This window comes from Bos indicus x Bos taurus, chromosome 7 (genome assembly GCF_003369695.1).
Source record: "Bos indicus x Bos taurus breed Angus x Brahman F1 hybrid chromosome 7, Bos_hybrid_MaternalHap_v2.0, whole genome shotgun sequence".
Lineage (NCBI taxonomy): Eukaryota > Metazoa > Chordata > Mammalia > Artiodactyla > Bovidae > Bos > Bos indicus x Bos taurus.
This window is the reverse complement of record NC_040082.1, coordinates 34,196,492-34,209,115: the sequence shown is the minus strand read 5'-3', so window position 1 is coordinate 34,209,115 and position 12,624 is coordinate 34,196,492.

The window sequence follows — 12,624 nt, the reverse complement described above, 5'->3', positions numbered from 1 at the left end:
TAAAGTAAATGGGGTGGGTGATCCAAAGTCCCTATTCACTTAAAGAGTGGGTCAGATCCTTTGATGAGGAATACCTGGGTAACTCAGCTGGTAAAGGATTTGCCTGCAATGCAGGAGACCCTGGTTCGATTCCTGGGTCAGGAAGTTCCTCTGGAGAAGGGAGAGGCTACCCAGTCCAGTATTCTTGGGCTTCCCTGGTGGCTCAGATGGTAAAGAATCTGCCTGCAATGCAGGAGACCCGGGTTCAACCCCTGGGTTGGGAGGATCCCCTGGAGGAGGACATGGGAACCCCCTTGAGTATTCTTGCCTGGAGAATCCCCACGGACAGAGGACTGGAGGGCTACAGTCCATCGGGTTGCAAAGAATCAGACACAACTGAGCGACTAAGCACAGCACATCACAGCCCCTGTTTTGGAAACCTTTGAGAAACTAACAGTTTTAAAAAGAAGGCAACACATTCTTGAAATGGTTATTCCTTATATTTTGAAATGCCATACTTGTAAGAAATTGTTACTTGGTTTATAAGTTGGTTATTAAGCCTGTCATATTTTTTGCTTTTTCTTTATTGTGGTAAAATATACATGACATATAATTTTTATGTGCATGATTTTAAGTGTATGATTCAGTAGCATTAAGTAAACTCACCTTGTTGTGCAACCATAGTCACCATCCATCTCCAGAACTCTTCATCTGCCAACACTCATTCTGTTCCCATTAAACATTCTGATTCCTATTATCCCCCAACCCCAGTCCCTGGTACCACTATTGTAACTTTTTGTGTGAATCTGATTACTTTAAGTACCTCATATAAGTGGATTCATATAATATGTTTCCTTTTGTTACTGGCTTATTTCACTTAGCATGTTATCTCTGGGGTAAATTCCTGTTGTAACATGTGTCAGAATCTCAGTCCTTTTTAAGTTTCAAATGTTCCATTGTAGGCACACCTAAAATTTTGTTTATCTATTTATCTGTTGATGTATACCTGACTGCTTCCACCTTTGGGTTATTCTGAATAATGCTGCTATGAATATGCATATACACATATTGGTTTGAGTCCTCATTTTCAATTTTTTATGTGTGTATATACCCAGAAGTAGATATTCTGGAGCATATGATAATTCTATGTTTAATTTTTTGAGAAACTGCCATACCATTGTGGCTTATTTTTATCCAAAGGAATCCTCACTGGTTTTTTGTGTTTCTGTCTCATCTCACTCTCTCCACACAATTAGCACCACACACACACATACACACTCTTCCTTTCCTCTTTATTCAGATTAGTTTTAGCAGAGGCGAGTCATTATGAAGCCCATTAATCTTCATTTTTCACAGCAAGATTCATTTTATAGGACTGGAAGATTCAGAAATGGAACCACACAGCACTTCGTCAGCAGCTAGGATTTCTAAATGTGATGCCGAGTGAAAATTAAACACAAGAGACCAGACAGCAGCTCTAATAACTCAGTAATTTCTAAATAAATAGACTGAGATTGATGGAAATGAAAACAGTTTTCTCTAACAAGGGAAAGTGTGCAGGGTAGTAATACTTGCCTCAAATACGCTTTGCATAAGGGATTAAAATTCCTGAAAGCCTCTCATTTCCCCATCAGAGAATTTGTTTCTTCTCTCAGTCAAATGGTGGTTAATTATCATATTTCAAGGAGCAGCTCATTAATTCATTAACTAAAAATAACTAGATATTTATGTAGGAAGATAACACATAATAACGGATAACTTGAACAGCTCTGCCAATGTAAATTTTCTTCCCATTTCATGAAAGTTTTAGGAGGTGATTGCATGCTGAAAGTTTATACCAGCTGCTAATTTCCACTTTAAGAATTTAAGAAATTTTGAATTTTGGAATGAAATAAATTTAAAACTATACCCTAAGGAAAATCCTTCTCTTTCCATTTGATCAATTTTGTTTGGTTGTTATGTGTTGACACAGAAAGGTACAATCAAGGGAATAAGAAACTGGAGAGGAAAGAAATAAAGTATTAAAATGACAAACTAGCTCAAGGACCTTGAAAAAGGGAATAGTAGGAAAAAACCCTAGAGAACTAGGGACCTTATCTTTTCTTTCTTCAATTCCAAAATATGCCCCTCATTTTTTTTAAGGTACTTTTATATTTTAGCATACTATTTTAAAAGCTTCTGCTGCAAAGTTAACCCTTTCATGCTTAAACTACCAATGATTGAGAAGTATAATTTGCTTCTTTTAATTATTTTATTGAAAAATACTCACTGAAGTTCATGTATATGATATTTATGATGAATTAAAGACTAGTGATTAAACCAACACTTGGTCATTATGCAACCAAAAAGTACATAATTTTAATTTAGAGAAAGTTTGATTTACATTTTATGTTTCATGACAAACATATGTTTTCCAAGTCCTGACACAATTTCAACTACTATATTAATTCATGTATAAGCAACAGAGTTAAAATAATCTGGAAAGACAGATTTTAAAAGAGGAAGTTAAAAATCAATTTGTATACCAGTTTAGATAATCCTTAAGTGCAGTTTACCCCTGTTAAAGAAAAGAAGATCAATCTCTTCAAAGATCTTTCCTACACATGATTTTCCCCTTGTCCCCACATTTTTCTCGCTGCCTACCTCTGAAGGAAGTCTCATGTACTGCAAAGATATGTTAACAGTAGTAAATCTGTTTGGCCTTTTACAGCATAGCCACTGAGTCCAGAAGCACAAGTAGACACATTTAAATAGTGTTATACTCTTTCACTATTTTATGTATAGTTCTCATGGACAAATGGATTTAGTCTACATCAGTGCTTCTCAAAATTATAATATCTTGAGGAATCTACTAAAATTGAGATTCTGATCCCATGAGTATGGAATGGAGCCTGAAATTCTATATTTCTAACAAGCTCCAGATATTATCGATGCACCTGTTCCATGAACCACATTTTGAGTAGCATCATTTTATAGAAAATGTCATTTGCCTTATTGTCACCTATAGTGATTTCTTCGAGGTACAAATAAAAAGATGTGGCCAAAAAACAGGGGGAGAAGGGAAAGAAAAAGAGAAAGAAGACTCATTTTATTAACCAAGGATAGTGACAGCCATTTTCCCTTTATAATATAACTATGTAGAAGCTTTGCATTGGGGCAAAGGAAGGCTTTAGAACATCACTACATAATTATAAGTAAAGTTTTAGACCAAAATAAGTTTTTGACAAATACTGAAGATTTAGTGATAAGATGGCCAATAAGGTGCCTCTTTTAGAGCACTGGATACAACTGAAAGATTCTGTGTTAAATGATAGACTTTAAAATATCAGGGATGAAAATCAACAATTAATAATAAAGAGGAAGAAAACGGCAGAAAAAATAGATGATCAAAAAGGAGTTCAAAACAACTCACCGAAGATGGAAGAAAATGAGATTTTGATATACTAGGAGGAAGAATGAGACAAAAATACTTTGCGTAACAGCTATGAAGTGAAAGAAAACCTGGGAAGACGGTTAAAGTGAAAGTGAAGTTGTTTAGTCGTGTCTGACTCTTCGTGACTCCATGGACTCTTGCCTATCAGGTTCCTCTGTCCATGGAATTTTCCAGGCAAGAATACTGGAGTGGATTGCCATTTCATTCTGCAGGGGATCTTCCCAACCCAGGGATCGAACCTGGGCCTCCCACATTGCAGGCAGATGCTTTATCATCTGAGCCACAGGGAAGTATATGCATAAGTTAAAAAAAAATTATAATAACTTGTGCCATAAAAAACATAAGACAGACATTTTTAATTAAAATGCTAGCATCTGATTGCTTGGCTGGGGACTTACATGGGAAAGGTAATAAGAAGTCATTTGAGCTAAGTATTAAAAGATGAAAAATGTCCCATCCTGTACTCCTCCTCACTTCAACAAGAGAAGAGCCCGCAGGGACTTCCTTTGTGATCCAGTGGTTAAGACTTTGTGCTTCCAATGCAGGAGGTGCAGTTTTGACTCCTGGTTTGGAAACTAAGACCCCACATGCCCCGTGTGCTGTCCTTAGTCACTCAGTCGTGTCAGACTCTTTAGAACCCCGTGGACTGAATCCCGCTAAGCTTCTCTGCCATGGCGATTCTCTAGGCAAGATACTGGAGTGGGTTGCCATGCCCTCCTCCAGGGGATCATCCCAAACCAGGGATCAAACTCAGGTCTCCTGCATTTCAGGCAGATTCTTTATCACCTGAGCCTCTAGGGAAGCCCAAGAATACTGAAGTGGGTAGCCTATCCTTCCTCCAGGGGATCTTCCCAACACAGGGATGGAAGCCAGGTCTCCAACGTTGCAGGTGAATTTTTTTTTTTTTTTTTTTTAACCATCTGAGCCACCAGGAAAGCCCAAGAATACTGGAATGGGTAGCCTATCCCTTCTCCAGAGGATCTTCCCAACCCAGGAATTGAATTGGGTTTTCCTGCATTGCAGGTGGATTCTTTACCAGCTGAGCTACTGTGGCATGGCAGAAAAAAAGAGAGAAGAAATAGCATAACAGGCAAAGAAAAACACTTGAAAAGGTAGGTAAACTAAGCCATGTCACTAATAAGTGCTCAGACAATTGGTATTACTAAGGAAGGCAGACACCTGTGTGTGTAGGAGGGGGAGGGTAAAGAGAGATTATGTATGCCAATTCATTTGGGGGATCTGGATAAGAGAAAACATTTTGTTTTTGTTGGTTGGTTAGGAGAAGGACTTTTTTTGCTTAAATTGTATAAAGCTATTTGGAACAACTTCAGGCTTCTTTGGAAAAGAGGAATACTAATGGTGAAAATAGATCAAAGAGAGAGAAGAGTGGTATAGAGAACAGACAAAGGAATGATTACACAAACAGAATTTGATGCAACATTTTCAGATATAAATACTTTATAATCTATATGCAATAAATTTTTAGAGAAAGGAAACAAGGAAAGCTGAAGAATAGTAATATCTTACAGCTCTGGAGAGTTTTCCTGGTGGCTCAGTGGTAAAGAATCCATCTATAATTCAGGAGACATGGTTTTGATCTCTGGGTTGAGAACATCTCGTGGAAGAGGAAATGGCAACCCACTCCAGTATTCTTATCTGGAAAAACTCATGGACAGAGGAGCCTGACGGGCTACAGTCCATGGGATCACCAAGAGTTGGACATGACTTAGCAACTAAACAACTATGGTGACTTTGACCTTAAGTATCTTCAATTCTGAGAACCAGGTCACAGGTTAAATTACAGAGTGAAATTGTATTATAGTGTTATATTGCTCCTTTCTATCAAAAGGTATTAGTTATAAAAGTAGTAACTTTCATTAAAACATCCCTTAAACAGCAGTCCAAAATCTTCATGAATAGTCTGGTTGAGAATAATAGTAGAATAAATGGCTGGTTTGATTTTGAGTTTTCTCTTACTTTACTTTTCCCCTCCCATAAAATGATAGACCTAAGCAATTACATAGTAAATTGAGGGAACCAACCATTTAAAAGTCAAATCCCAAATAATAACAATAACACAACATGAAAGGAGAAATGTATAAATGCAAAGCAACAATTTTAATACATATGGTTGTATCCTATCTCTCTCATCTATCAGCCAATATATTCCAACATATGACTTAGAGAAGGGAAATGAGTTTGGTCTTGCAATTGACTTTCAAATAGCATCACAAGCAAGTGGAATTCGATGGAAAACCACAGCAGATAGACGTTTCTCATTGACTTTCATTAGACGTGCAGCCTGAAATAGGAGTGAGAAGACAGTGCCTCAGGGTTTGGCCTTGTCTTTCTGCAGGAGAGCTGGTGGAATAAAGGAGAGCTCAGTAGATTCATATGTGAGAAGCACTTAAAAACACTGTTAATTTTCCCCTAAGTCACTGTTTACAAAACCAGTAGAATAAATAAGAAAAATATCAATTTATCATTCTCAAAACTATATTCTTAAAAATGACTGACAATGTTTGAATAGAGTAAAAATTCATCCAGTGAAAGAAGTTTTATATATATATATATATATATATATATATATATATATATGCTCTTTTCCTATAGGTAGGTATTATCCTCTTTTCAATTTCCTGGGTACTGGTATTTTATGAGAATATGCTCCCAGACTACTTTTATAATTCACATCTTGCATAAAACCATATAAATATTGACAACTGAGAGATTTCCATTCACCTGCCAATGGATTACTGCCATTGTTATTAGTAACAACACATTCTGCAATATGAAATCATGTGATAACTGACATACTTCACATTATTTGGGAGTTTTCACATAAAATTGGTTTCATATAAATTTTATGCTAAACTATTCTAAACTATTGTAATTCAAATTCATATACATTTTTAAAGATACATTTGTAGTTTCACTTCTAAAAGCTGGCCTAATTTAAAACCCCAAACTGATAGCGTTATAGTCTTATCTATTTGTTGACCTGTCTATATTTCTCAAAGAAATTAAAGCTAAAAGAATTAAATGCTTCTATAAAATAATAACAGAATACTGACCTTAATATTATATACTTGGATATAAAATCTTATTAGAATTGTTACTTGTCTTCACTCTTAAATCTTTAATACAATTAGGTAGATTAATGACTTTAAACATTTTGTATTAGCTGAATAGTCATGCATAGTTTTTATTATACATGATGTTACCATAGTTATTTTGCTTTTAAGAATGTGACTTTTGCAGTACTTACACAGATGATATTATTACACAAAGCCTGACACAATAGATCTATTTAGCACACTCAATAATTAAGATTACCTGCAAAGAGCTAAAGGCATATGTTCCCAAGAAGAGAAACCCTACCTAATAATCTTTTTATTTTAAAAATGCCCTATCTTTCTTACTAAAAACTTCAGGGCTTTGTACCATTGACAAAAACAGCATTGTCTCAGTTTATAGAATGATGGATAGATATTATAACATAAGATAAATCACCAAATAATCCTGACAGAAGAAACAATGTGTATTTTTTTTTAAATGTCATTTTTGCAGTGCTCTGTAGAGTATAAGTATGTTTTTTTGCTATTTTCTACCCAATAATGAGGAAATTCTAAATGTAAGTAGTAGCGAGTAGAAAATTTGTATCTACTATATAACTGATGGGCTAATTAAATTAGGTTTCTTACAGGTAAAATTAATGACTTAGAGTTCTCTTCCTGTAAATAAGATCTTTTTAAATACAAGGCCATAACTAAATTGGTATTTTGCATAGTAGCATCACTAAGAATGATAGCAGTTTTATGAATTTGCGTAATAAGCTCTTTAGAATAGATGACTATAGTCTTCATTTATTTCATCTGAGAAATCCAAACTGTTATTACCAATATTAAATGTAATCATATTAAGTCCTAAAGCATTATTTGAATTCATTGACACAAAGGCAAATGATCATAGAATGTTCTCTTAAGTACATTACAGAGGAAACAAACACCCCAGCCATTATTTCTGACAGAGGACAGAGTATTAAAATGTGACTAGATGATAGCCCAGCTTGGGCTTACAGAATTAATGAAGAACAAATGTTCTAGGTGACGTGTATGCATGACATTCTCTCTGTGGGATGACCTTCATTCTTCCTCAGTTAGCTAATGAGGATTTCTTTGTTATTTTTCTTGCTGAAGGACCTCAGGGCCTTGTATCATTATTGAGTGAACACAATGTCACCTCAGCTGGCAGAACTGTTTCGTCTCTTGTCAGGAAGAGAAGTTTCCTTATGTCATCTGGAGAAAGCACAACAGAGGAACTGGCAATTGAGACCCAGACATTTCAATCAGTAAACTTGAGCCAGTGGATGTTTCAACAGCTAGAGTTGTTCAGATCTGAATATTTAGCTCTCTTGTATATCCCTTGGAATTTAGGGTGTTTGTTATGAGTGAAGAAAAGTCACACTAATCTATACTTAGGATATTTCTTATCTAGTTGTCATGTTATTTGGTTGCTGCTGATGCTGCTAAGTCACTTCAGTCGTGTCCAGCTCTGTGCAACCCCATAGATGGTAGCCCACCAGGCTCCCCCGTCCCTGGGATACTCCAGGCAAGAACACTGGAGTGGGTTGCCATTTCCTTCTCCAATGCGTTATTTGGTTAGGAGACTTCTATTTTTATGCTATTATGTATATGACACATACACACACACACACATATATGTATGGGGTACTTTTGTTCCCCAAATAGCATTGATACAGCCTCTCTAACCCAAATTCCCAAGTAGATTTAACTGATGGGTGCAAACAAAGGGAAGAGACGGGGTAGGGAGGGATAGAAGAACTGTGTAACAGCTTATCAAATAAAATACCAGCATGACATCCTCTTTTTAACCTTTAGTTTCCTGTTGTTCTTAGAAAAACAAAAAGCATTAGGATGAGATGGTTGGATGGCATCGCTGACTCAATGGATATGAGTTTGAGTAAGCTCTGGAAGTTGGTGATGGATAAAGAACCCTGGTGTGCTGCAGTCCATGCAGTTGCAAAGAGTCAGACATGACTGAGTGACTGAACTGAAATGAACTGAATGTATTGGTAGGACTTCCCTGGTGGCTCAGTTGGCAAAGAATCTGCCTGCAATGCAGCAGATCTGGATTCAGTTCCTGGGTCAGGAAGATCCCCTGAAAAAGGAAATGGCAAGTTATTCCACTATGCTTGTCTGGGAAATCCCATGGACAGAGCAGCCTTGCAGGCTACAGTCCATGGAGTCGCAAGAGTAGGACACAACTCAGCAGCTAAACCACCACCACTAATGTACTGGTGTTGTGAAAATCAGAACACTAGAAAATGCTATGTACAATGACAGTCATAACTTGTAAGGCTGGGTTTTATGGAGGTTATGTATTAGCTCAGACTCTGCAGTGAAATGCATTAGGGTGTGTATGTATCTCTCTACAGGTTAAATACTATTGTTTAACTGTTGAGCTTTTTCCAGTCACTTGAATGTTATTTAGGGGCCTGCCAATATAAAACAGTAGTGAAGGTAAATTATAAAACCTATCTTTTTTGATGCCAGTAATAATAGTTAATGGCTGAAGTTATACAAGTTTGTGAATACAAAATGTCTCCATGTTTTTATTTCTTTTTCCTTAAAAGATTAAATTATAAGAAGGTTTCAGCCAAGGTGTTCCATGATACAGCTCATAAAGATTTGGATCCAGGTTGCTAGAGTATCAGACCTAGATGCAACAATGTCTAACTTATAAATCTGTGCAAGAGAAAAACTTTCTGAGCCTCACATTTCTCTCCTTCATAAAAATAGACCTAGAAAATGAACTTTAGGTCCTAAATGGTTAATTAAATGATATTCAATGAGAAACTGCTTTGAAAACTGAGTCTACCATCATTTATCAACATATTAAAATCAATGTTTATAAATTTTGTCAATTACCTTGATATTTCAATCAAACAGATTGAGTTGAGAAATTTGACCAAACCATGAAGAATTTATAACTTCTAGATAAGATAGTGCTGCTGCTGCTGCTGCTAAGTTGCTTCAGTCACGTCCGACTCTGTGCGACCCCATAGACGGCAGCCCACCAGGTGCTCCCATCCCTGGGATCCTCCAGGAAAGAACACTGGAGTGGGTTGCCATTTCCTTCTCCAATGCAGGAAAGTGAAAAGTCAAAGTGAAGTCGCTCAGTGGTGTCGGACTCTTAGCGACCCCCTGGACTGCAGCCCTCCAGGCTCCTCCGCCCATGGGATTTTCCAGGCAAGATAGTGCTAAGGGACTAATTAACCTGGTTTACCAACTATCTTTGTGGCTTCTATAGACTTGGTGCTTTAATATTGTTCTACATGCATAATCTGAATATGTCTTATTTTGGACAACCTGATAACATGTTTAAGAAGTGATCTTGCCTTGGTGTTCTGCCTACCTCATCCCCTTCCTGCCAGAAGTCTTCCTCCCAGGGGTGCACTTTTCAAATACAAATCAACAAATCTAGAATCCACATCCCTAACCACCTAACTTACTGGGCTCTCACAATCAGGCTACTATCTGCTCTGATCACTGCAGGATCTAGGACTAGATAGCAAGGTCAGCCCCTATGTCTCTGGGTGTGCTGAAATTATCTAAATTAGTCAATTCTAATCCTAGTAACTCTACCTCACTTATGCTTTTTCACAGAAACCATAAAAAAAGGTTCTTGACCTTCTGCCTCTGCCTAATAACAGACCCTGGTGTTCTCATGTGCTCCCTTGCCCCCATGGTTTGATGTAGCATGCCCCCTCCTCTTGGGAACTAGGAGTAATAAAAATCTTTTTTCAATGTCCAGTTGTTTCCTGATTTGTTGGTCTTACTAAATGTTTTCTATTAATATATTATTTTTAAATGATTGGGTTATTTTCGTACCTAGGTATGGTTAAATTTTGGAGAAGGAAATGGCACCCCACTCCAGTACTCTTGCCTGGAAAAACCCATGGACAGAGGAGCTTGGTGAGCTGCAGTCCATGGGGTCACTGAGTCGGACATGACTGAGCGACTTCACTTTCACTTTCACTTTCATGCACTGGAGAAGGAAATAGCAACCCACTCCAATGTTTTTACCTGGAGAATCTCACGGACGTTGGAGCCTGGTGGGCTGCCGTTATGGGGTTGCACAGCATCGGACACGACTGAAGCGACTTAGCAGCAGCAGTGGCAGCAGCATAGCTCAGTTGGTAATGAATCTGCCTGCCATGCAGGAGACCTGGGTTCAATTCCTGGGCAGGAAGATCCCCTGCAGAAGGAAAAGGCAACCCACTCTAGTATTCTTGCCTGGAGAATCCTATAGACAGAGGAGTCTGGCAGGCTACAGTCTGTGGGGTCACAAGAGTCAGATGTGACTTAGCAACTAAACACCACCACCATGAATAAGTTTACTTTAATATGTTAAAAGACATAAAAATAATTATTTAGATAATATACATTTCCCATAGCAAGGTAGTCTAACAAAAGAACCCAAAAAAGTAATATGATAAAACATATTTCAAGATCCTTTTATTTAGATTTTCTTATTTAACTTTCTACATGGAGATTATTTGAAGCCTCATTTAAACCATTTATTTATGGGCTTCCCTGGTAGCTCAGTTGGTAAAGAATCGACCTGCAATGCAGGAGATCCTGGTTCCATTCGTGGGTCAGGAAGCTCCCCTGGAGAAGGGATAGGCTACCCACTCCAGTATTCTTGGGCTTCCCTGGCGGCTTAGTTGGTAAAGAATCCACCTGCAATGCAGGAGACTTGGTTTCAATCCCTGAGTTGGGAAGATCCCTGGAGAAGTGAAGGGCTACCCACTCCAGTATTCTAACCTGGAGAATTCCATGGGCCATAGTCCATGGGGTTGCAAAGAGTTGAACATGACTGAGTGACTTTCACTTTCACTCTAAACTATTTATAGGCATAAGTAGGAGGAAATTAATATTTTACGTTCTTTTCACTTTTTGAAAATTCATTCAATGAATATTTTTTATGTACCTTGTACAATGCTAGGCATATTCTAGACTTTGGGGATATAATAGCAATAAAAACTAACAAACATCTCTATTCTCACTGGACTTATATTCTAGTGTGAATACAATGAAAAGATAAATAAGATACTATCTTTTTACATTGTCTCATGTAGAGGTAAAGGAAAAAATAAGGCATTGAAGACTGACAAAATATGTTGATATTTGTGCATCTGTGTGGGAGGTCAAGGAAGATAAAATCATCAAGCACCCTGAGAATGTGACTTTTGAATAAAAATCCAAAAGAAGTCTGGGAGTTAGCTGTGAGGATATCTGGAGGAAAAGTATTTCAGGCAGAAGAACAGCAAGTGCAGAGATCCTAATTGACTAATAAGGTCAAGGATCAGAGTAAAGGCTGCTATCACTAGGACAAAATAAGCTGGAGGAAAGGTAGGGCATGAAGTCAGAGGGGAAATGGGAAAGGAAAAGAAGATCAATGAGGCTTTGAAGGTAACACCTGGAGATGGGAAGCATCTGAAGCAACTGATCAATATGTTAACTACTTTTTCTGCTCTATTCAGAGAATGCAATAGTAGTTCAAGGCAACAGCAGAGAGAGTTAGCAAAGCTATAGCAACCACTGAGGAGAGACAGACCACAGGGACTTCGGTAGGAGAGTGGCTATAGGAGTAAGTAATACGTGGAAATTATTTAGAAGGAAAACTTAATTTTTAAAAAGTAGATTGTTCGTAGAGTGTGAGAGAAAGAGAATCAGGATGACAACAAAATTTTAAGCCTAGAAAATAGATTTACTAAGGATTGAAATAAGTTTGGGGGAGATGAATTTCCTAAGGTCAGCTTTGAACGTGTTAAGTTTGAGATTCTTATTGAAAACCCAAGTGGAAATGTAAAATAGGGAGCTTGATAGGTAGGCAGTGTATGGAAATATCCAAGCCAGATGTAGTATGAAAGTCATCAGCATATCAATTATATCTAAATGCATTAGGACTAGATAAAAGGAGAAAGTATACATGATACAAATTAACATATTATCATGAAGTAAACGTGCATGTAATTACTACCTGTGCCATAAAAGAATATTATCAACATTCAAAAAGCATCCCTCATGTCACCTCCCAAATAATGCATACTTGAAGCATATTTCACTGAGTATATTTTTTGTTTGGCAGTTCTGTCCATTTACATATTAGATATATCATTCAAC